Source organism: Sorex fumeus, unplaced genomic scaffold (assembly GCF_029834395.1).
Source record: "Sorex fumeus unplaced genomic scaffold, SorFum_2.1 ptg000043l, whole genome shotgun sequence".
Classification (NCBI taxonomy): domain Eukaryota; kingdom Metazoa; phylum Chordata; class Mammalia; order Eulipotyphla; family Soricidae; genus Sorex; species Sorex fumeus.
The window spans coordinates 9,321,873-9,345,867 of NW_026606100.1; the positions used below are offsets into that span (position 1 = coordinate 9,321,873).

Below are 23,995 nucleotides of genomic sequence, written 5' to 3' on the forward strand. Positions count from 1 at the left end.
AATGTTTGCGGAGGGAAGTGCAGTGGCGAGAGCAGATCTGCTGAAGTAGTCAGAGGTGCCTTACCCCTTATACAGTCTCTCCGCTTCCCGCCCCTTTGGTATTGTGTTTAAAAGACATGTATCATTACTAGTAGTAGTTGGTAATCATAGCTTTAGTTGTGATCCACTGGTGGATGGAAATTGACACTGGTGGAGTGATTGGTATTGAATTATCGTATGCCTAAAACTCAACTATCAGTAACTTTGTAAATCTTGGCTCTGTAATAAAAACTAAAAACATTATAAAAAAGATGATTATTAATGTAGACTCTAAGCAGCAGACTTCAGTGTGTCCCCAACCTCCTCATGTTGGTGAATGTGTTGTTCTACAGTGTGACTTAGGAGTCGCTCTTCAGGCAAGCTTCCTATTATGGGGCCGAGGGGCGGCTGGGGCTGGCCTGTCTGCCAAGACAGTTGTGGACGCAGGGCTAGAAACCCAAGTAAGACTTTCCATCTCTGGCCATTTCTAGTTGGAGATGGTCATCTATCATCTCTGATGCTTAGCTGCCTCCTCTGGAGCAGAGGTGAGCGGATCACAATAACAGTAACACAAGAATGTGAGGTGTGATGGGAGGCGGTGTGAAGGAGAACTGCAGGCTGTGGGCCCCTTTGCCCTGTAGCATGTACTCTGTCACTGTCACTGTCCTCCTGTTGTTCATCTATTTGCTTGAGCGGGCCCAGTAACATCTCCATCGTGAGACTTGTTGTCGCTGTGTTTGGCATATCGAATACATCATGGGTAGCTTGCCAGGCTCTGCCGTGCGGGCGAGATACTCTTGGTAGCTTGCTGGGCTCTCAGAGAGGGGCGGAGGAATCGAACTTGGGACGCCCATGTTGGCCGCTTGCAAGGCAAACACCCTACCCGCTGTGCTATCACTGCAGCCCGGCATGTATGTACTCTAATGGGGTGGATTAGCAGAGTTGGTCTGAAGACGCCTGCCTGTTGGACACCAGTGGGAACAGCTGCTCTGTTCCATCCTGAGCATGCACAGATGACTTCTCATAAATCTGCAATCAAATGGGCTGGAGAGATAGGACAGGGGTAGGGTGCCTGCCTTGCATGCAGCTGACCCAGGATCAAGCTCTGTCACGCCATATGGCCTCTTGGCGCCCCTCCAGGAGTGATCCTTGTTTACAGAGCCACCACTGGGTGTGCCTAGCAAATGAAACAAAACCAAAACCAAAAACAGTATCAGATAGAAATCCATAGTCAGTGGGAGGGCCCTGGGAGTCCCATCCTGTATTTGAGTGCTGGTTTGGAGTGACACTGTTGATCTGAAATGGATGTGAAATAAAGGAAACCCATTGAAGAATTCAATATGTTCTGGAAGTTCCTAGAATTTGTGAGCCTAGTTGCCCATATACAGTACAAATGGGGGTGGTTTTTCCCTTTTTTCACTTTTCACTGGGCTTAAAAAAACAGTTATATTTTGTCATATATTTTTTTACAACTGAGCTAGCATTAACTTAATACAAGTCCTTGGTGAAACATGTTTTTGCTTATTTCTGCAGGGAGAGAGCAGCATGAATGACCTCTGAATGTGCCTCTGGGAAGCTTTAGTCATTTGTTTTTAATTAAGAGAGAGAAGATCATCATCCAGTGACTGGTGAGTGAAGATGTCTGTGTGACTTCCATTTATTATATTTGCAAATATAGTGAAGTTAGCTGGAGCGATAGCAAAGCGGTAGGGTGTTTGCCTTGCAAGCCGCTGGCCCAGCCAAGTCAGGTTCGATTCCTCCACCCCTCTCAGAGGGCATGGCAAGTTACTGAGAGTATTTCGCTCGCGTGGTAAAGCCTGGCAAGCTACCTATGATGTAGTCGATATGCCAAACACAGTAACAGTAAGTCTCACAATGGAGACGTTACTGGGCCCGCTTGAACAAATCAATGAACAGTGGGAGGGCAGTGCTACAGTGAAAAGTTGAAAGACTGTGCACCTGCTAACATGTGAGTTCCTGTGTACCTGTTAACATTTAAAAGATGTTAGCCTTTTGTCGCTGGATTGCCGCATGCTTTTTTACATTTTTCTGCACAAATATGAGGGTATGTCATAGATCTCTTGACATTTTATCCTGAGGTTTGGAGAATGAGCTCCTAAAAATAAGTTTATTGTTGTCTGAGAGGCATTGTGAAACAGTCATAAATTATGTGATGCAACAATTATGATTTCCTATTAAAGGGTATCATTTTGTATTTCACTTCATAGGTTACGAATAAAGGCAGATTTGGTAAAATCTTGAAGAAGCAATTTAATGGTTCAATAAGGTTATTTTTAATGAAAACACCTAAATAAAAAGAAATAGACTCTGCCCATCTGCCCAGGAGGCTGCTGTTTATTGTTAGTTCTGTGGGTCTTGTTTTTATTGTTGAGAAGACTGTCCCTGCGGTGGGTGTTTGAGAGCCGCCAGGGTCACGCACTGGGGGGAAGCATGTGGTGTCAGAAATTGAGCACAGGACCTGACACATGAGGACCTGCCACTTGAGCTGCGTTTCTGGCCTGCGTCTGATCTGTAACTCTTGCCTGCTTCCTGCACAGCATTTACAAGTAGACCAGACAATGAAATCTAATGTGATTGATGATCTTTCTTTTTAGGAGGATATACCCAATGGAGCTTAGGGTTTATTCTTGGCTCTGTACTCAGGAATCACTCCTGGCAGGCTTGGGGGAACCATATGGGATGCCAGGGATCGAACCCAGGTCAGCTGTATGCAAGGCAAGCACCCTACCTGCAGTTCTATCTCTCTGGCCACGGCATCCTAATATATTTTTAAACCAGAATTCATAGAATGAGTAAATGGTATGAGTGGAATGGCCAAGTTGAGGTTACTATGTTAAAATAAATTTTCCAAATGATTCCCAGCCCCATAACTTAATGAACTGAATTGAGACTTGACATAAAATCCTTTTATCAGTGGTGGTGTGGAATGGGTACTGGTGGAGGGATGGGGACCCGATCACTGTATAATTGAAACCCAAGTGCAAACATTTGTAAGTCTACAACTGTACCTCAAGGTGTTTCACTAATAAAAATTAAAAAAAATAGGTCCAGTACAGTGATTATCATTGCACTTTATTATATGTGATAGCCAATTCCTAAGTTATTAAGCCTTCTCAGTTCTTGCAGTGTGGCTATGGATGGTTCTACATTCTAATCTCAGTTACATTTTATTTTTAGTATCTTCCTCAAGTGGTCTCTGAGAATCTTCACATTTCTTCACAGATTTCATGAACTAGAATCACCGATTTAGGGCTTTATTTTAAAAGAAGTCTATTTAAGCAAACCATTTAGGACAGTGGTGACTTCTACGTACTCTCTCTTTTTGATTTAGACCAAAGGGTTAGTGGTGCCAGTTTAATTTCTTCAGAAGATACTGACATGAAGGAGCTGTGGCTGGAATTATAGGTAGTGCAATTTGATGTTTATCTATCTTCTCCTCTGGAGATGCTTTGAAAAGAGGAGGAGTGAGTGGGATTCCCCAAGAAGCAGAGGACTTTGAAGGTTAATGGTGATCAAGAGTGGGGCACTGTTTAGGGTCTTAAGCTATCTCTCTGCTCCCAGACCATTTAGGTATGGCCTTATGTTTTTGTTTCTTTACTTCCTGTTCAAGTTTCACAAGCTGAATGCATTCATATAACCAGCACTTAGACCAAGAAACAAAACACTACCAACACAGCATCATTTCTCCTCCTAGACAGAAAAATAAATAAATAAATAAACAACCCAAAACATTTATTAGCCCTTATGGGATCGCTCTTAACTCCTAGCAGATTAAATCAGGCTTGCTCTGTGTGTGTGTGTGTGTGTGTATGTGTATGTGCGCGTGCACACACACACATACACACTTATGTGCTCTGATATGGAGTGTACTCTTATGTGCCAAACATTTTTCTCATTCAACACTTATTTGAGATTCCTCCGTATTGTTGCATATAGTTATGGAGAAACATTTCTTTTTTTTCCATTGTTTTAGTATATTCTGTTAAATGAGGCTCTAACAGTTCAGTCATTCCCCAAGTTGCAGGTAATTTTCTTGGGTTCACCTGCCCAGGGTTGTAACTAGCCAAAATGGGGATTAACCCAGACTTTATTCTCTGGGTTTTATTTATTTATTTAATTTTAATTTTTTTTAAGTTACAACATATCATTTATTCAAAGTTAATATTTTGAGCTAGATATGACAACACCAACAAATGGTATATCTGTGAGTGTGTATACACATGAACCTTTATATGTGGGCATTTTTATATAGATGTATACACACACATACACACATACATACACATCACACTCCACATTCAAATTTTACATTAAGATTAAGTATAATCAGAAATTTTTGCCCTAGTTCTTTCTAGTCATAAAAATTTGAGAACTATAAGTCAATATGTAAACACCCATATTCTATAAAGGAAAATATAAATTTATATCTTTTAAAAAGATAGAACATAAATCAGTTCTAAAACTTATCCTTGTGTTATATCTGTTTTTTCTCCTTAATTAACCTCATTCTCTACAAATAATTGTGGGTTTTATAAGTATAAGGTTTTTATTTTTATTTTTTAAAATTTTTATTGGTGAAACACCTTGAGGTACAGTTGTAGACTTACAAAATTTTGTGCTTGGCTTTCAGTTATACAATGATCGAGTACCTATCCCTCCACCAGTGCCCATTTCCCACCACCACTGATCCCAGTATCCTTCCCACCTCCCCATACCCCCCATCCCACCCCGCCTCTGTGGCAGGGCATTCCCTTTAGTTCTCACTCTCCTTTTGGGTGCCGTGCTTTGCAAAAGAGGCATTGAGTGGCAATCATGTTCAGTCTAGAGTCTACTTTCAGCGTGCATCTCCCATCCTGGGAGGATCCTCCCAACATCTGGGTTGGTTTTAACCTCTGTTTAACTTCAGCAGTTATTTGAGGCATCTAGGCAGCAGATAGAAGGCAGAGATTTTGTTGGAGATATGGTTGTAATTTTTTTCCCAGTCCTGTAATAGTTCTGACTCATCATGTCCTTTTTTGCTTTGTTCCCTGCTGGCATATATTTTCTACATTCTCGACTTTGCCACTGTACCCTATGCAGCCCTCCAAGGAGATCATGCAAAAATATCAAACAACAGGCAGTCGGTGGATATGTTAAGTTCTCTGGATGTTGATATTAGGTGTTAGATAAAGGGCAGCGAGGGCCCCAGGCTTGCTCTGGAAGAGCCTTTGTTGTGGTTTCCAGCTCACTGGTTCAGCTGAGGGCTACATCCCTGAGAACCAGTCATATGCTAGAATTCTGCATGTGAAGTCAGAGGCTTGCCTGGGCCATGCTGGTATAATGACAGAAGTTAGCAAGGGTTGTTCTGTAAGAAGTGATGGGGACTATGGAGAAAGAGTATAACTACCTGGCCCAATTCTACCCAACAAAATACATCTCATTGATTTTAGCAAGTCCACCAACTTCCACTGTTCACAGAAGAGTGTTCCTTGTGAGAAATGGGTTTCCATGAGATTAGAATAGTATTTTTGTGGCCAGATTCTGTTTCTGTAAACAAAGGTTTATTAAAGTACAGTCATGCCCATTTTTTTAATATATTGTCTGTCTCCACTTAAGTGCTGTAACAGTAGAATTGAATTGTGACAGAGGCTGGGGTTGAGAAGTTGTGACAGTGAGCATATGTCCCATAAACTTTAAAATATTTACCATCTGACCCTTTGCAAAAAACTTTGCCAATTACTGCTCTTTTTCCCCATAAAAGCAAGGATATGAGTGATAGTAGTTTTACTATAATGAAATGACTTCTATACATAATAGTTTTGATTAACTTCAGTAGTCACAAAGCAATCAGCCCATTTGTTTTAGTGCTAATGTGTTTATTTACTATTTCATTCACCCAGCAAATATGTAGAGAATGCCTGTTGTTTATCAGGTATAAAATGGTGATAGTTCTGATTCTGGCCCCTGTGGACTCTATAGAATGTATCTATGAATATAGGTTCTACCTAGGATTGTGCCTTAAAAACAAGAGCAGTTTGAAAACAGAGCCACCAAATCTCAATTTAAAACTTATAATGTTAGTTACATGTAGCACTTTTTATAAATAAGATAATACTTTGTATATGTGATCTAAAGGTTATTTCAGTGATGTGTATGTAATGTGTCTCAAATCAAAACTACTATAAATGTAAAGATCTGAATTGTTTACATGCAGTATGACCAGATTGTTTGAAGGCAGCAAGTCTGGATAGTGCCAGCCAGTTTTGAAGTGCTTAGGAAGCCAGCCAAGCAGACCTCTAATGTAGTGCTACTTTAACAGTAAATAATAAACTTGAACAGAAAGAATAGCAAACCAAGGCAATAAAGTTTGGTATGTAGTGTAACAAATTAATCTCTCTGTTGATATGCTTACTTGAGGCTAGACATTTTTTCCTTTCGCTCTTCCCCCACCCCTTCTTTTCTTTTTTTGTGGCCATGGTTGTGATGACCAGGGGTCCACACTATTGACTGCAGTGTTTAAACACTTGGTTGTGTATTTGCTGGGGCTGCACACTTTATTTATTTAAAAAAATTTCTGATTGAATCACTGTGAGATAGAGCATTACAGAATTGTTCATGGTTGCATTTCAGTCAGTGTTCCAACACACATCCCTCTACCAGTGTAATTACCCAGCACCGGCGCTCCCAGTTTCCCTCCCACCCTTTCAAGCCACCCCACCACCCCAGCCTGCCTCTATGGCAGGCACCTCTCTTCTCTCTCTCTTTTTCTCACTCTCTCTCTCTCATTTTAGGCATTATAGGTTGAGATGCTGAGAGGTTATCATGTATGTCCCTGCTTCCAACAATCAGTTCTTGTCTAGAATGATCATTTCCGGCTACCAGTTGGAATACTACTGTCATAGTGGACTCTCCTCTATCTGAGCTATCCTCCATCTCCCACACCATCGACAAATGATTGAACAGTCCTCCTGGCTCATTTTCCCTGGTCTTGGATATTAGTTTCATACTGTATTTTTTTATATCTCATAAATAAATGCAGCCATTCTATATCTGTCTCTCTCCTTCTGGTTCATCTCACTCAGCATGATAATCCCCAAGTTTATCCATTTTAAGGCAAATTTCACGACACCATTTTTCTTAACAGTTGTGTAGTATTCCATTGTGTAGATGTACCATAGTTTCTTTATCCATACATCTGTTCTTGGACATTCAAGTTGTTCCAGATTCTGGCTATTGTGAATTGGGGGGCTGCACTCTTTAGCTGTGCTCAGATACATGGCTGTTGTGTGCCAGGGACCATCTGCTGTCGTGTTAGTGATCCTCACCGCAGTGTTGCGGGGATTATGTACAGCCTGTGGGGTGGGGCTAGGGATCAACCAACCCAGGGCCTTATTTTCTATATGGCAGATGTCCTACTACTGAGCTATCCCCTGTCTTCAAAATTATTGTTTCTTTATAGTCTATTAAGATAGACTATAAGAGGATATTGTTATGAACATAAATAATAAAAATAAATAAAGGCCCTCCCGTTGATCGTCGATTTGCTCGAGCGGGCCCAGTAACGTCTCCATTGGAGACTTTGTTGTTACTGTGTCTGGCATATCGAATACTCTCGGTAGCTTGCCGGGCTCTCCGAGAGGGGCAGAGGAATCGAACTCGGGTCGGCCATGTTGGTCGCTTGTAAGGCGAACGCCCTACCCGCTGTGCTATCGCTCCAGCCCATAGAAAATAAATATTTCCCATATTTCCCCAAGAGACATGTTTCTGTATCTTTTTTTAAAAAATGCAATTAACATTCCGAGACTCGGTTTTTTAGTAGAAACGCAGGCCCTGGATGATGGAAAGATGTACTTTCCCCACTTTTAAAAAAATTCAACTTTGTATTTAGACACCATCTACATAGCCGTTCACAACAGATTTTTACGTTTTCACCTCGATTTCTACAAACCAACCTTTCACCCTCTAAGTCTCCCAATGCCCTCTCCCTTCTTCATCTTTTATCTCAGGCAGTTAGAAAAGGAAAAGAAATATATTTGGCTCATTTCTAGCAAGTCATCTCCTGGGATGCATTGCCTACATCCAGCTAAGAAGTCTTTTGGAACATCCATTGGTTTGGATGTTGTAGCTATAATCTTTTTTTGCTGTGGTAATAATTCAAAGACATAAACAGAGCCAGGCATATAGCTTAGTGCTAGTGTGCTTGACTTGGCATGTGTAAGACCCTGGTTTCAATCTATGGTACTGTCCCCTCCAAAAAAAATATAAAAAGGAGTGAAAATACATGCAGTCTCCGTAATGTCTGTGCCATCAGATATTAACGAAATGCTATTTGCTACTTGTGAGGTGATTACCAGGTGACCAAGTTCTTTCCTCTTATGAGGATTTGCTTGTCTGAAGAACCCATGGAGAAGAAATGTGTTCTCTTGCAATGAATAGTTTAATGAATATAATTAAAATTCCCATGCTAGTTTGTTGCCAAAAGTAATCAATAAAGGTAAGTTCTACCAGAAGAGAAATTACATCTGCATGTATTCAAAATGCTTCTAAAAAGTTCATCCCTGTCTTTTATTTTAGTCAGTTTTAAAAAATGGGTTGAACTTAAGAGTAAATGATGAATGTGGTGGTTGAAAGGATAGTACAGCGGGTAGGGCATTTGTCTTGCACGCGGTCAACCCGGGTTCGATTCCCAGCAGACGTATGGTCCCCCGAGCACAGCCAGGAGTAATTCCTGAGTGTAGAGCCAGGAGTAACCCCTGTGCATCACCAGGTGTGACCAAAAAGCAAAAAAAAAAAAAAAAAAAAAAAAAAAAAGTGAATTGAGAAGATAGTGTGTGTGTGAGTTTCCAAAGAAAAGCAATGTGCATGGTGTGAGGGAGGGGCAGGATTGGAGCATTTGGTGGCCAAGAACCATTCCCCTGGCTGGCTCACGGTGACGGATGGACGAAGGACCTGGGGAACGAAGAAACAGGGCCCCAGGCTGGTCGGTAGTCAGTTTATTTCTTTTTCCTCCCCCGGCGTAGTCCGATCTCTCCCCTTATTGCATAATCATGGTTGTAGTTTTGGTCGTAGTCCTAGTCATCATAGTTCCATCATGCTAGTTTCCTGGTGGACTTCAAAGTCCTCTAGTAGTCCTCATCTTCTAGTTTCTTCTTTCCACTTACAGCATAGTTATATAAAAATCGTGAAGGGTGAACATAGGTGGGGTTGAACACTGTCATAACAACAAACAGAGGTAAAGCCACTCCTTCAGAGAAAGTTCTGGGAGATTAACTCAAGGACAAAATCTCATCTGAGGGTTCAGCACTGTAGATTACGAGGAGATCCGCTCAAGGGTGGGATTCCATCTTGGGTGTGTTGCTTTCTCCTTTCCTCAGCTAGTAATCCATTTAACCAGTCATAGTAAATTTACTTCTTATAATATTTCTAGTCATTTTGTATGAACACAGTAAGAGATATATTAAGCTTAGAGGTTTGCTCTTCCGGGGGACATCTTGGTGTATATATACATATACATATATATATATATATATATATATATATGTATATATCTCAGACTATAGTCCTCAGGCCAGGTTACTGTTCCCCAACCCCAGCAGGGTCCTTATTCAGTTACTTCTTTTTGGGTCATGACAGAATTTGTTCCATGACTATGCTCTTATTATGGTGCTTAGCTTGTCCCCTTTTGATGCCAGAATAGCTTACAGCTTGCCCTCGGTCCATCCAGTCCCTTTGTCAGAACCCTCTTTTTGGGGTTATTAGGAACTAAGGGCAACTGAGGCTTAAGCCAGGTAAATATAAATGCCCAGGAGTAAACATTATTTTGGAGTCAATTAACTCCATGTTACAAGCAGAGCATGAACTCTGCCTTTGTCTATACAAAAAGGACATTGCTAAACCATGCAAGTGACATAAAGGAAAGAGAAAAGCAATATAGGATTATTAGTGCTTGATGGAATTGGATGTACTTCCAGGGTACTGTTGTGAGAGTAACTCAATAAACCTAAGCTCCCTGCAGGAGGAGCAAGGACAACCCAATGTTATCCAACAAGATAGAAAAAATTAATATCTGCTGTCTTTCTTATAAGGTCAGAAATTGCAGGTTTACCTGCTTTCACTAAAAATAAACAAATTTTCTGAATTAAATTTGCAGTTTAGTCAGATCACAGAAAGAGATCACTTATATGTAATATATGGAATAATGTCTTGTATGCTCCTTTTGTCAAGAACTTCAGCCTCAGAATGTTTAATATGTTAAGAGTAGCTAATTAAAAATTACCTTATCGGCCTTATCGGTCTCAAGTTTTTTCAAAGAGAAGAAGTACTTAGGTACACATAAAATAGTGAATAAATGAAACAGTTTGATTGAACAGAAACTATTTCAGGCAATTCTTTTGGTTGCAGGAAATAGAAAACCCAATTCAAATTCTTTTTATGAGAAGATCTTTATTGACTTGAATAATTTAAAATCTAGAAATAGTTCTGATGTCAGTAGGATTTGATTGGGATTTAAACAATGCATGATGCTCCTCTTGAGCTCACAATCTCAGACTATAAATGGAGAAGTCTAAGATGCTACACAAGTGACAGTTGTGGTCATGTGCTTGCTATTGATGATTTACGGTAGCTAGGGATGTTCGCCTGTCCTTGATTGGATCGACAAACCCTGTGCTTCATTCCAAGAGCCTGAGGTCAGTGTGTCTTAGCTGAAGATGACGTATTGATTAATAGCAGTAGGGATGTTTGCCTCCAGGGTTGTGGTAATGTGTCAAACTTATTATTGCTATTATTGTTGTTATCGATCTCCTTATTAGCCTATCTTATTACAGGTTTTTTTTTTTCCCTCTTCAGGTGTTTTTTCTTGTTTGACCTGAAAGAAGCATCAGGGAGGCAGGATAAAGTACAGATTGGGAGTATGGACCTGGGGCCAGACTGCTTGGGCGCCGTTGTTGGCAGTACAAGCTTCTGACAAGTATTTGACTTTGCTTTGCCCTCATCAGCTGTAAAATGGTGATAAAGGTGTCTCCTTTTCAGAACTCTGAGAAGGAACTGGAGTTTTTCCTCCCCGGGTCACCCCCAGTCATGCTTTTGTCTTACTCATGGCTCTGCACTCAGAGGTCATTCCTGGCAGGGCTCAAGGTGGAATGCCGGGATCAAACCTAGGTCAGTCACATGCAAGGCAAGTGCCTTACCTGCTGTACTCTCACTCTGGCGCTAATTGAGTGGATTTTTATAACTTAGAATAGTGATTGACTCACTATTAGTCTCCCTACTCCTTGTTAATGTAAATCATTAAAACAGCCCTACCCATGTGAGTGCCCATTCATTGGACAGGTGAGGATACTAATGTACAGAATTACACAACCTGGCATAGGGAAAGAGCAAGAAATGGCTTGGAACTTAGACCTGGCACATGCTAGGTCCTCCATTTGATCTTGACACTGCATGGTTCCCCAGGCTCTCCTGGCTATAGTGTTGCTGGTCTCAAGCATTGAACCACCTGGTCTGCACAGCTGGGGCAAGGGTTGCTGGAAGTGACACCACCTGCCTCCAGATTCCCTGACAAGTGGGCTCTTCCTCCAAAAAGTAAGGAGTTATATGGCCTGTAAAGGGGCCACCAACACTTTCCTATCTCCATACTTCTCTTTGTTTCATGACTGCAGAACAGTTGAATTAATAATCCATTAAATCAGCAGGGAGGAACACTCCCCTACTAAGTAGAAGTGCTGTTCAGAAGTTCCTGAGTGTAGAAAGGCAGCATCACTTGTATAGGCTTCTATAAATAGTCCTTCTCTCCCATATAACTGAGCATTCCTGGGTATATTTCTGTGAGGGATTTCCCATGGAACAGTGGGTACAGCCTACCATATCCATGATTGGCACTCACTCAGGGGATGTTTGCTGGCTCTCTAACTGGTTCCTGTTTTCTGAGATTTAGAGCAAACTATAATTTTTGTGGTCAGGAGGTGATTCGAACCATGATTTCTTTCCATTAGTACCATGGAAGATGTAATTTTTGATGGGGAGAGACCTTGGCCATACCAGAATGTTGCCTCCAAGACCATTAGACAGGTTTTTCTAGAAGTAGAGACAATTTTCTATGTTGCGAATATTTGCTTTGGGGCTGGAGTGTTAGTACAGTGAGCAGGGTGCTTGCCTTGCAAATGGCTAACTAGGGTTTAATCCCCAGCACACCAGATGGTCTCCTAAGCCCTGCCAGGAGTGATCGATCCTAGTGCACAGAGTAAGTCCTGAGCACCACCAAGAGTGACCCCCAAACCAAAATGAAAAAAAAAAACAACTTTTTTTTTTTTTTTGTGGAAAGAGATTGGAATTACTCCTGGCAGTGCTGGAGTGGAGTTGATGGTTGAACCTGAGTTGGCCACATGCCAGGCAAGTACCTTAACCAACTGTACTATCTCACTGACTCTCACCCCCAAAAGAATTATTTTCATACATGGCTGAAAGAATATGTTGTGGGGATGTGATGCAGTGGCTTCATGAAGGAGGCCTTCCCTTAGATCTCTAGGCTTTGCTATGATCCAGACATCCAGGCAGGGTCAGAGGCTTTCTGAGAATAATAATGGTGATTTCTTTGTATGCACTATGAATTTAAGGCATTAGAAACTTAAAAGTGTCACTGTGCATAACCTGTTATATACCCCCCAAATATACAGTCATACATGCAAGGAAAAAAATTATCAAAAACCTCTAATTTGATCTTTCCCTGAGTTGCTTTTGAGGAAAAGAGCCCTGTTCCATCTTTATAGATCTTGCTCTATGGCCAGACCTGCCTCTTGTCTCTGCATTGAAAACTTTGCCCAGAGAGTGTGTGTCACTGTGCCTGGGATAAGGGGACATGACAATATTACAAATCAGGGGACACCCCTCCCCTCAGGAAATTCGAATATCCTAATCACAGATAAAGAACAACAAGGGGCCAGAAAAGTAGGACTAGAGGGAACACAGCAGGCAGAGGTGTCCAAGGTTCGCAGTGTGACTGTTATTGAAGAAGGGGGTAAGAATCTAAAGGAAGTTGAGCCAAATCCAATTTTGGAGCTTAAATTGCAATACTCAGGTATCTTCTGGGTTTAAATTCTTCAACTTAACTATACATAAGCATCATCTGGAGTTCCCCTTATATGAAGTACTCAGACTCATAGAAACCAAGAACGGTGGTTCACAGGCCCTAAGCAAGTGGGTGGGGGTGCAGGAAGAGAACTTTTGTTTCAAGGGTTCAGAGTTTCAGATCTGCAAAAGGAAAAGTCTGGAAATCCATTTCAGAGTAACGTCAATACACTCAAACACTACTGAATCATATACTCAAAAATGGTTGTGATGGTAAAATTTATGTTAGATATTTTCTACAATTTATTTTTATTTCCAAAAAATAAAAAGAACTACCTAGAAGATTTGTTAAAACCGAACTGACTGTGGGGCTGGAGCAATGGTACAAAGGGGAGGGTACTTGCTTTGCACATGGCTGACCCAGGTTCATTCAACCCCTGGCACTCTATATGGTCCACCAAGAACCAGGAGAAGTCATTCTTATACGCAGAGCCAGAAGTAACCCCTGAGCATCACCAGGTCTAACCCAAAAGCTAAAACAAATTCAAATTAAAAAATAAAAATTTGTAAGCCACCTTAGCGATGAGGATTGCTAAGCCTCATCCTCAGACTTTCAATCCAGTCAGGTTGGTTGGGACCTAGGAATGTCTACTCCCTGCCATCTTTCTACTTCAACAAGTGTTCAGGTGATACTGATGCATTTGTTCCAGTGATTAAACTTTAGGAATTACAGCTCTAGCGCAAAGCTTCTCAATTCTGAGTGTCCAATCATTGCAAGGGAGACTGAGACCAAGGAAACCAGAGAGAGGGTGGGAACAGTAGGAGGTTAGAGACGGGATGTGGAGTGCCTTTAAAGGCTGCAGGGTGATTCGAACAAGCCTGGGCCAGACTCTCAACCACACCAACTGGCAACATGACCCAGGTGAGGATAACCAGCAGGCTGGGGCCTTTAGACTCATCCAGCTGCTTCTCCATTTCATCATCTTTAAAAAACAAAAGACTGGTCATAGATTGTTCAGAATATTAAATAAGATTATCAACAGGAGTACTCAGTATCCAACACATAGTGTAAAGTAATGCTACTACTTTTGTTGCTGGCATTACAGGAAACAAGGTTGACCCTGTTTATCTTGACTGGAAAATGGGGTCAGGTTAAAGGCAGTAAAGAAACTATTAATATTCAATTCCAAATGTGTGAACAAGGCACAGAGCTCCCAAGGAGTTAAGAACAAAGTAAGCAGGATTAAATCTAAGAACTTGTTATAATTCCCACAAGCATTTGGCAAATGGAGGGTCATTTCTACAGAATTAGTGGCTAATCCCTTTACTATCTTAATAAGTGTTATTTAGAATATAAATACCATTGTAAAGCCAGGTGTTGGAATCAGTACTCAAAACAACGCCTCCTTCATCTAAAGAAACAATAGAATATACTGTGCTCAGCAGCAGAAGGTAAAACAGCTCAAATTCCAGTCAGCATCGACATGGTAAACAATTGTTCATCAAAAGAAATTGGGGGGGGGGTGGAGAAGATAAGGCACAGTTCACATGGGTAAGATTTTTGATTTGTTAAGATTTGAGAATGTCACATTCTTTGGGGGATGGTGGTGGTGGGCGTGGGGAGGGGGGCATACCTGGTAGTGCTCAGGGCTTACTATTGGCTCTGTACTCAGTGATCATTTCTGGCAGAGCTCTGAGGACTCTATGGGGTGCTGGGGATCCAACTCAGGTCAGCCTTTTGCAAGAAAAGCCCATATCTGCTGTGTTATCTCTCCAGCCCCATGTCACATTCCTTTGTTTAGTTGTAGTATGACTGGGTGTAGAACTTCCGAACTGGAGGATGGAAATCTGAGAGTACTGTGAGTGGCCCACTGTCTTCTTGTAGTGGTGATGTTAATACTTTTCTGCTTCCTAATTGTCCTTAAGTAGCTTTTACTTTTTTCCCTCCTTTTTCCATTTTTCCTTTTTTCATGGTAATATTCATGACATCTGCAATTTCATGATAATATTCCTTTGGTGGAAGGTTTGCTGTCATTTATTGTGGTGAAGTCCATGTGGATGCTTTCAGGCCGAAAATTCATGTCCTTCATTAGTGAAAAAAAAAATTTTTTTTTTAAGTTTCTCACCTCTTATCACCCTCTGTGCTCTGTCTGTTCTTTGCTTCTGAAATTCATGTTAGCTGATTTACTTATGTTAGTTGATTTACTTATTTTAGGACTGTTTCGTCTCATCTTCTGTATTTATCTGATCATATTTTTAAATCGAGATAACATTGGGTTGCATGTTTGGGGCTGGGGATGGGGCTCAGTGGCAGGATGCCTGCCTGGCTGGAGGAAGACTGATGAGAGTTCACTGTCCGGCACTGTCCTTCATTGCTGCTAGAGATACTCTTGAACACCACATGATGTTGTCACCAAACATATGACTCCTGCAATAGCAGTAGGGAAAGAAAGGTAGAGAAAAAGAACAAAAAGTGGGGGAATATAAGAGTGTCAGTTTTTTTTGGTTTGGTTTTTTTTTTTTTTTTTTTTTGCTTTGGGGCTACAGTGTTAAGCCACATCCACCAACCAAAGTGCCGGTTTCTCTCTCCCACATTCTGTTGAACCCTGTCAGCTGACTCCCCCAGTTCTACATAAGCTCATTTTCTGCAAAAGCACAGGAACAATTGAACAGCTGAGGGACTGGCATGAAAACAAGTTGGGGAAGGATGTCCACCAGCATAGGCCGAAGAACAGCTTCATATAGAGGGAGTTGGGGGTTGGTTTTATGCCCAAATAGAGTGATGTAACAACATGCATGTTCTAATAGGTTGGTTTTTTTGTTTGTTTGTTTGTTTGTTTTTGGGCCAACATGGCTGTACTTAGGGCTTACTGAGCACAGGGATCTGTTCAGGGATCACTCTTGGTAGGCTTGGGGAACCATATAGGTAGGCCAGGGATAGAACTTGGTTCCGGCCATGTGCAAGGCAAGTTCCTGTTTGTACTTGCGTTTTCTTTTCTCTTTCTTTCTTTCTTTCTTTCTTTCTTTCTTTCTTTCTTTCTTTCTTTCTTTCTTTCTTTCTTTCTTTCTTTCTTTCTTCCTGATTCTTGTTCCCTAAAGAATTCTGTTCTACAGAATAGGTTTTTGTTTTTGTTTTTTGGAGGGGAAGCTAAAACTGGCTCAAGATCTGTTCCTGCCTTATAGGTAGGCCAGGGATAGAACTTGGTTCCGGCCATGTGCAAGGCAAGTTCCTGTTTGTACTTGCGTTTTCTTTTCTCTCTCTCTCTTTCTTTCTTTCTTTCTTTCTTTCTTTCTTTCTTTCTTTCTTTCTTTCTTTCTTTCTTTCTTTCTTTCTTTCTTCCTGATTCTTGTTCCCTAAAGAATTCTGTTCTACAGAATAGGTTTTTGTTTTTGTTTTTTGGAGGGGAAGCTAAAACTGGCTCAAGATCTGTTCCTGCCTCAGTGTGCTGGGGTGACTCCTGGTGATGCTTAGGGGACCCTCTAGTGCCAGGGATCAAACCTGGGTGTCCCCTATGCAAAGCAGGGCTGTATTCCATTGAGCTCTCTGGCTCTGTTTATAGAATCTTGTTACTTTGTGACAAGAAATCATTTAGCTTTGTGGAGATTAAAGATACTCTCCCCCTTTCCTGTGTAATTTTTGATATTTTACCCTTTTTGCCCTTTGTTTCTCTATTCATGGTTAGGTAGGTTGCTAGATCCTTTATTGGCAGCGTTTCAGAATGGGGTCTCAAAAACTGCCAGTTACGGTTTCTATTGGGTCTGCTGAGTGAGTTGCCCTCATTTATTTGATTTCACACTTAAAAATGTATAGAACTTTAAATATCCCAAACTTTTGGCTGAAAAGCAATATATATTGTATTGAAGGCTAAGAAGGGAGAGTGGGAAATATTGGCATTCATCGCTCTTTTAACTGCAAAACAATATGTCTTCAAAAACAAACAGAATACTCAGGGCAGGATCTGTAATATTGGTAATTGGTCAGACACACACACACCTGCAAATGAACAACACTAAGTGGTAGCCTTTTATTTTTAAGACTTGTATTTAGTTTGCCTCATCAGAGATCTTGACTTTCTTACTTTGTTGCTTGCAACAGCTTGTTTTTCTATATTGTTGACTTTTTATTTCAGTACCAGTAACTTTTGAAATAATTTAGTTTTGTGAGAAATAAGAATTCTTTATTTTTTATTTTTTTAAAAAAGAAAGCCTTATTGCTGCTTCTAAAAGGAATTTTCCAAGGGTAAGCATATAATCCTGAGATTAAAATGCAGCTGACACATTAAGCCTTCTTATATGAAAGACTGAATAATAGGCTTCAATGCCATTTGTCCTTGACCACCCTCAAAGGGCATTCTCATAGGCCAAGGGAGATTGGTGATAAATACTGCCGAGGGAACTGGATCTGAGATTTTTAATTCCTGGTCAATGCTTCAGTGCTTTGGCATTCAAGCCCAAACCATTGAGAGTAGGTGAAAAGCTGTTGTTAACTTAATTCTGATAAGCAACTCTCCTATCTATAAAAAGTAGCTAGTTTTTGAGGGCACTGAGGTTATTTTATTTTATTGGTTCTTGAAGGTTGTGGGTTTACTAGAATGTAAATTTTTGTTTTGGACGTGTGATATTATACAGCACACCTACTGTCACAGCACCAGTCTTCTTTCATTACAGTCATAAACCCTCTTAAAAACGTTTCATTATTTATTTTTATTTATTAATTGGGATATGTGTAGCTGTTGCTATCAGAGTTTTGGATATTCAGCATCCCAGCATCTCAGCAACCCACCAGCCTTGTCTGCATCCCTCTCCCGCTGCCTCTAGGCTCCTGCCCTCTCTTAGAAAATGCTTTTGCAGTTTGATGTGGTCCCTTCCATTTATCTTTGCTTTCAATTCCCTGGCCAGTGGAGCTGAAGCTCTGAAAACCAGAATTGTTTTTTAAATAGGCGACCCGACTTTAGATTCTAATTTCCTGATGGTATTAAGTTCAGTTGCTTCCTCTCCTGTTGGATGTGCCCTTTGTCAGGCAGGTAGCCTTGTTCTGTTCCTGCTTACTGAAGCACTGTCCCTAAGAGAAATTCCTTGGTCATTGTCCTGTTGTTAGCCTGTGAGTCCTGGGAGAGGCTGGGACCAACTCTACATGGGCTGGCTCAGAAAGTTGTGTTGGTACACCTGAAGTCCCCGTGATCTGCTCATCCCGAGAGCTGCTCGTTACCTCCTGGTTTGGGGGAACTGTTTTTCTCAGGCTAAAATGAGATTTTGCTCTTTGGGCGAAAGGGTGAAATTGGTCCCAAGCTCTGCCCTGCTCCTAGGTTCTCACTGTTTTCTCCTAGAATTATTTTCTTATTACTCTTATTAAAATAAGAGTCAGTTACTCTTATTTTATTCAAGAATAAGACCGATTGAGACAGCAATGTATGCTTTTTCAAAGAGAGAAGAGAAAAAGGAAAAGAAATCACATGCCCATAGTAGGAATTCTGGCAGCTCTGGAATGGAGGCTATGAAGTTGCTTTGGGAAGCGGATTTTATAGGATTGAAAAAAAAAAGACATGTCTTCTTTAGCACAAGAGCGTCTGTTTAATTGGTCTTGAGAGGTGATTTTGAGGAAGGCCTCTAGAGTTGTGCTGTGGGCTACCTGGTGGTATTTGGGGGGGGGGTGTGGGGCTGGAGATGGAGTCTGGAGCCCCCTGTATGCCAGGCCTCCAAAGGGTTTCTTACCGAGCTGCCTTAGCTTGGTGTTCTCTGTGCAAGAGTGCCTGCGAGGTGGTGGTGAAGGAAGAGGACTTTGAACTCTGATGGTCTTCGAGGGTCTTACCAGAGTCTTTATTTCTACTTCTGAATTGTCACCTGTGTGTGGGGGGGGGGCTGGAGCAATAGCACAGCAGGTAGGCCTTTGCCTTGCATGTGGCCGACCTGGGTTTGATTCCTCTGTCCCTCTCGGAGAGCCCGGCAAGCTACCAAGAGTATCCCGCCCACACAGCAGAGTCTGGCAAGCTCCCCATAACATATTCGATATGCCAAAAACAGTTAACAAGTCTCACAATGGAGGCGTTGCGGAGGTCATTTGAGCAAATTGATGAACAACGGGAGGACAGTGCTACAGTGGTACAGTGTGTGTGGGAAGGGGGAGGAGGGTGCGAGGGTACAGCCTGTGGAATTCTGAGCTGACTGTCTCTCAACAGAATTACCTCTCCTAGCATTCTTGGTTCTAAAGCTCCCAAGGGCCCACCTTGGTAGGTCACCGGTGTGTAACCCATCATCACTGTATGGCACCCTGTCCTTGCTGGTGATTACTTAGCAGTGCTCTCTGCAGCAGCCCACAGCTTTGTGCAGCCAAGCTCTAGCCACACTGACTACTACGGGGAGAGGAGAGGAAAATCTCTCTGCTCCCATGCTGAGTGCCACGGAAGCCTGCCCCAAATAATTCCCCTTTTTCATGCAGGGCTGTGCACAAAGCTGAGAAATTGCTTTCTACTTAAAAGCATTGACCTTCTATTACTCTCTAAACCTTTGAGGAAATTGGTCTTAGCTTTCCTAAGTTTAGAAAGTCGCTTAGTCTTTATTATTGACGCCATCTACCTCAGGTTGAGTTCAGATAAATAGGAAGCACATTACCTTAGAGACATCTGGTTTGTTTGTTGAGTTAAAAAATAAGAAGAGGGGCTGGAGCGATAGCACAGTGGGTAGGGTGTTTGCCTTGCATGCAGCCGACCCGGGTTCGATTTCCAGCATCCCATATGGTCCCCTAAGCACCGCCAGGAGTAATTCCTGAGTGCATGAGCCAGGAGTAACCCCTGAGCATTGCTGGGTGTAACGCAAAAAAGAAATAAAATGAAATAAAAAGAAAACCTGCAAAATATACATGAACTATGAGCACTTACCAGCAAGTCAGAGACTCTGGGAAAACCAGTAGCTCCTCACTTTAGATTTCTGTCTCTTTCTCATGCCTTCCAGTCCTGTCTTCTTGTCTCTGTTTTTGTGATAGGGAAGCGAACTGTCAGAGCTGAGACCCTTAGGAGTGAGGACGGGTTTTAGTGCTTAAGGGGGAACCTTGCACAGGCCAGCTCACCACATCCCAGTTTGGGTTTCCTGATGGAGCTGTCTTGTTGAGACTCAGACTGCCCTCTTGTCTACCTGTGAGGACAGTTTTTCCTAGGTCTTCTAAGTTCTGAGGAATGACATAGGTGTTTTTTTTTTTAATTTCAAAGAGAAGCTGTTTTTAGTTGAAACTATCCTGTTTCTGATCTTGGTAAAGCTAGTTTGCCCGCCTCTCTCCACCGTGTTTATAGATGACTGGCTAAAGAACCAAGGAAGAAGGAAATACTTCTGACTTCCAAGTGGTTTAAATGACGTGCCAACAGGGCAAATATTTTTCTGTTTTGTTGTCATCATTGTGTTGATTCTTACTCTGTGGAAAGGATCACTTATATTCTTTTACCAACTTCTATTGGAAAATTTATACATATGTATATTACAGTGCACTGGACGATGAATAAAAGCGCTATTAGGAATGGAAGGGTTAAATTTATGAGATGGATGAGTTGTGAGTCAAGACTTATGTGAGACAGACAACAGCTTTGTCTTTTGTCACTTGAGCTTGCCATGAATAGGCCACTCATCTGGTGAGAGAATTTTAATGACCTAGCTTGACTATGGGAAAAAAATTGCTGTTGAGACAGAGTTTGAATGAAATATTCTCTCCATTGTGGGACTGCCCTTCTCTGGGCGCGGGAGAGAAGAATGGGTGGCATTTAGGGAATTTGGCTCTTCTGCTGAAAGGGGCCTGTCCCTTCAATTGCAGCTGTGTCGGCTGCTGGTAGGACTGTGGGGACAAGGGCGCCTCTTCAGAGGGAGTCTCCGAGGTCACTCGAGTTTTGGAGGTTGCCGACTTTTCGTGACTCAGGCTAGTGTGGAGGCCACAGTTAAAACATTGCTCAAGAGATTGACAGCTGAGGATAAATTGGCTCTCTCTCTCTCTCTCTCTCTCTCTCTCTCTCTCTCTCTGTGTATGTGTGTGTGTGTATGTGTGTATGTAAGTGTGTGTGGGGAGAGCTTGGGTCTTGTCTGCAGAAAGAGCTGCTTTGGCGTGAACATCACCCGCCTTTTGAATCAGAGGCTGGGCTGAGGGAGAGTGTGAGGTGGCTGTGGATTAGGAGCTCCCTCAGGACTTTGGTTAGGAAAGTGTCTGGCGTCCTGCCCTCTTTGACATTGGCAGTGTTACCTTTGCGATGTTGCCTCTGCTCAGGCAGGATGGGGGCACAGAGCAGTGGGGAGGATGGGAGCAGAGCAGCTCTGAGAGAAGGCAGTGCTGAGAGCAGCAGGTAGACACTTGATTGTTGATTCTTCGCAGACCAGAGGAAAGCTGTTGGAGCAGAGCGATGAAGGCTGAATGAGGGCGCTGGGTCCCCAGCACCTGTGGGGAGGGAGCGCTAGGAAATCGGTCTCCAGACAGGCTCCTTCAGTGTTGAAAACTGACGGCATCTGTGCTCTCTTTCAAACCCTGGACACAGGCCTTGTAGTCTGCTGGTTGCTCTATTCTGGGGAAAGGAGAATGAGCAGAGTTTAGCATAAGGGTAGGGATTATTGGCAGAATGGAGAAATGAAGAGGCAAGCAAAAAGGCATTCACAACACTTAGTTTAGAAACATTACTGGCAGCTTTCAGTACAGTATTCCCTAGAAATTTGCCTAGGCTGCTAAGCGAGAGTTTGGGTGATACAAGTGAACCTTCAAATGCATTTCTTCTGGAGGGGGTGGTGGTTAAAAACCTTTCATCAAGAGAAATTGATGACTGTGATGTGTCCCCTCCCTTCACGGACCCCACCCACTTTTGCCCCCCAAAGCCCTAAAAATAGCAGGGCCTGCTGACAGGTGAATTCTATCGTTTTATGGACTGAGAGTTTGGCATTTCCCCCCGTCACTGTGTTGACAAATGTGACTGTTGTGATAGAAGCAGTGATGAGTCCACCTCTTCACCTTACCCCACCTTAAGGCTCCTAATAAAAACAGTCTGCATGCAATGACTGAGCCACTTGGGAAACCCTGTGGAATGCAGTGTTCTAGTTATTTCCAACTTAGCCCCATGGTGGCAGCCTTAGGAATTGCTTCATTTTTGCATGGCAGGGGGATGTTGAGAGAGGTGCCAAACGCCTACAAGTTTGGGTAGGTAGAAAACAAGGAATCAGCTGGCCAGGGCATGCCCAGTGCATTTTTGTTTCTGGTTAAGAGATGACTGGTTCAACCCATGGTGGCCCAAACTTTTATGAGATGCATGGTAGCTTTCTGTCATTTTCCTGTGTGCCGTTGCAGTTGTTAGACCCTCCTTTACTGTTAGAACCTTCTTTGGTGATGTATGATGAATTGAGAATAGGTGGTGAGTGGGCAGTAAATTTGGGTACAGATTTTAGCTCCTTCATTGTGATCCTGGGGTAATCACTTCCTAAATTCTAGTTTTCTTAACTGTGAAATAGGAATGTTGTTTGCTCAGGGTCATTTAAGTATTACACGAGACTTTTGTACGTGTATATGTGTACACGTGCGCATATATATATACACACACACACACATATACATAGATTAAATATCCCTTTTGGATTTTTGCATTTGCATATGTATGTAGATTGTTATCTGTATTAGATGTGCACATATACATATAGAGATAGGGTGTTTACACAGGGTCTGTCACACGCTGCGTGCGAAATACACAACAACAGCTGTTACTATCACACAATTGGTTCTTATTGTGCTATACTTATATTCTAGTGTTGTGATGTGCCGGGCACCATCTTATATGCTCTCAGTGCCACCCTTCTGGAAGCAGCAGCATTCGCTGATGGGAATTGGATGAGATGCCAAGCTCTGTTTGAAATGCATCCAGATTCCTGTTTGCTTTCCTTAGCAGCTTTTCTTCTCATTCTTTTGACTCGTAAGCCATTGTCTTTTTTTAAAATATTCTTTGCGTTATCTTAAAGCCTTAACTTCCAGAATGGGTAGATACCATTGTATCTATCTATACCATTGCCTATGTGTGGTATATCTCTGGGGCAGGGAACGTGGGCTGCTTGAATCCTGGCAACATGGTCTTGTAAAAATTGTTTTGCTGTTTATTTTTACATCTTTAGGTTTACTTTTCCTTCCTCACACCACATGAGAGAGCAAGGATCGATTTATAAAACAAACTGGTTTATTAGTTAGACAGTGGCTGTTCTACTTTTAGTCGTTAATTTGGTCAGTGTTGTCCACAAGAAGTAATTGGGATTCGCAGTTAAACTTGGTAAAATTCTTGCCAGAATTTTGGCAAGTTAACTTGTCCAGAAGGATGGTGGGCAGAAGTAGGCACTTTTACCCAATTTTGAAAACAGTAGAGAATTGAGGGGCCAGTGTATCTCTTATTTCAGTCTGTGGGTATTTATTTTCATTTTTATTTAACTTATTTGGGCGTGGGATTGGGCCATACCTGGTGGTGCTCAGAGACTAATTCTGGGTCTGTACTCAGGAGTGAGTGACCCCTGGCGGTATTAGGGGGACCATATGTGGTACCAGGGATTGAGCCAGACTTGGCTGCATCTGGCATGCAAGGCATGCACCTTATTTGCTCTGGGGCCCCTGTTCAACACCAGGAGCATCATGTGTAATGAGGTTTTACTAGCTTTATTTATAAAGGCCCAGAATGTTAATTTACCCCCCCACCCCCGATCATTAGAAGTCACAGTCACAGTCCTCCTGTTGTTCATCAATAATTTGCTCCAGCAGGCCCAGTAATGTCTCCGTTGTGAGACTTGTTACTGTGTTTGGCATATCGAATACATCATGGGTAGCTTGCCAGGCTCTGCCGTGCGGGCGAGATACTCTCAGTAGCTTGCCGGGCTCTCCCAGAGGGCCAGAGGAATCGAACTCGTGTCGGCCATGTTGGCTGCTTGC

General features: G+C 42.2%; 1 protein-coding gene across 1 annotated transcript in view; it reads left to right on the forward strand.

The window, feature by feature from the left end:
- The first annotated feature begins 1,551 nt into the window (after positions 1 to 1,551).
- The window catches only part of SGMS1 (sphingomyelin synthase 1), a 309,219-nt gene continuing 286,775 nt past the window's right edge, over positions 1,552 to 23,995 (forward strand). The window contains exon 1 of the mRNA XM_056120601.1: positions 1,552 to 1,646. The gene's annotated coding sequence lies outside the window, so the exon portion shown is untranslated. The remainder of the gene's footprint in view (positions 1,647 to 23,995) is intronic.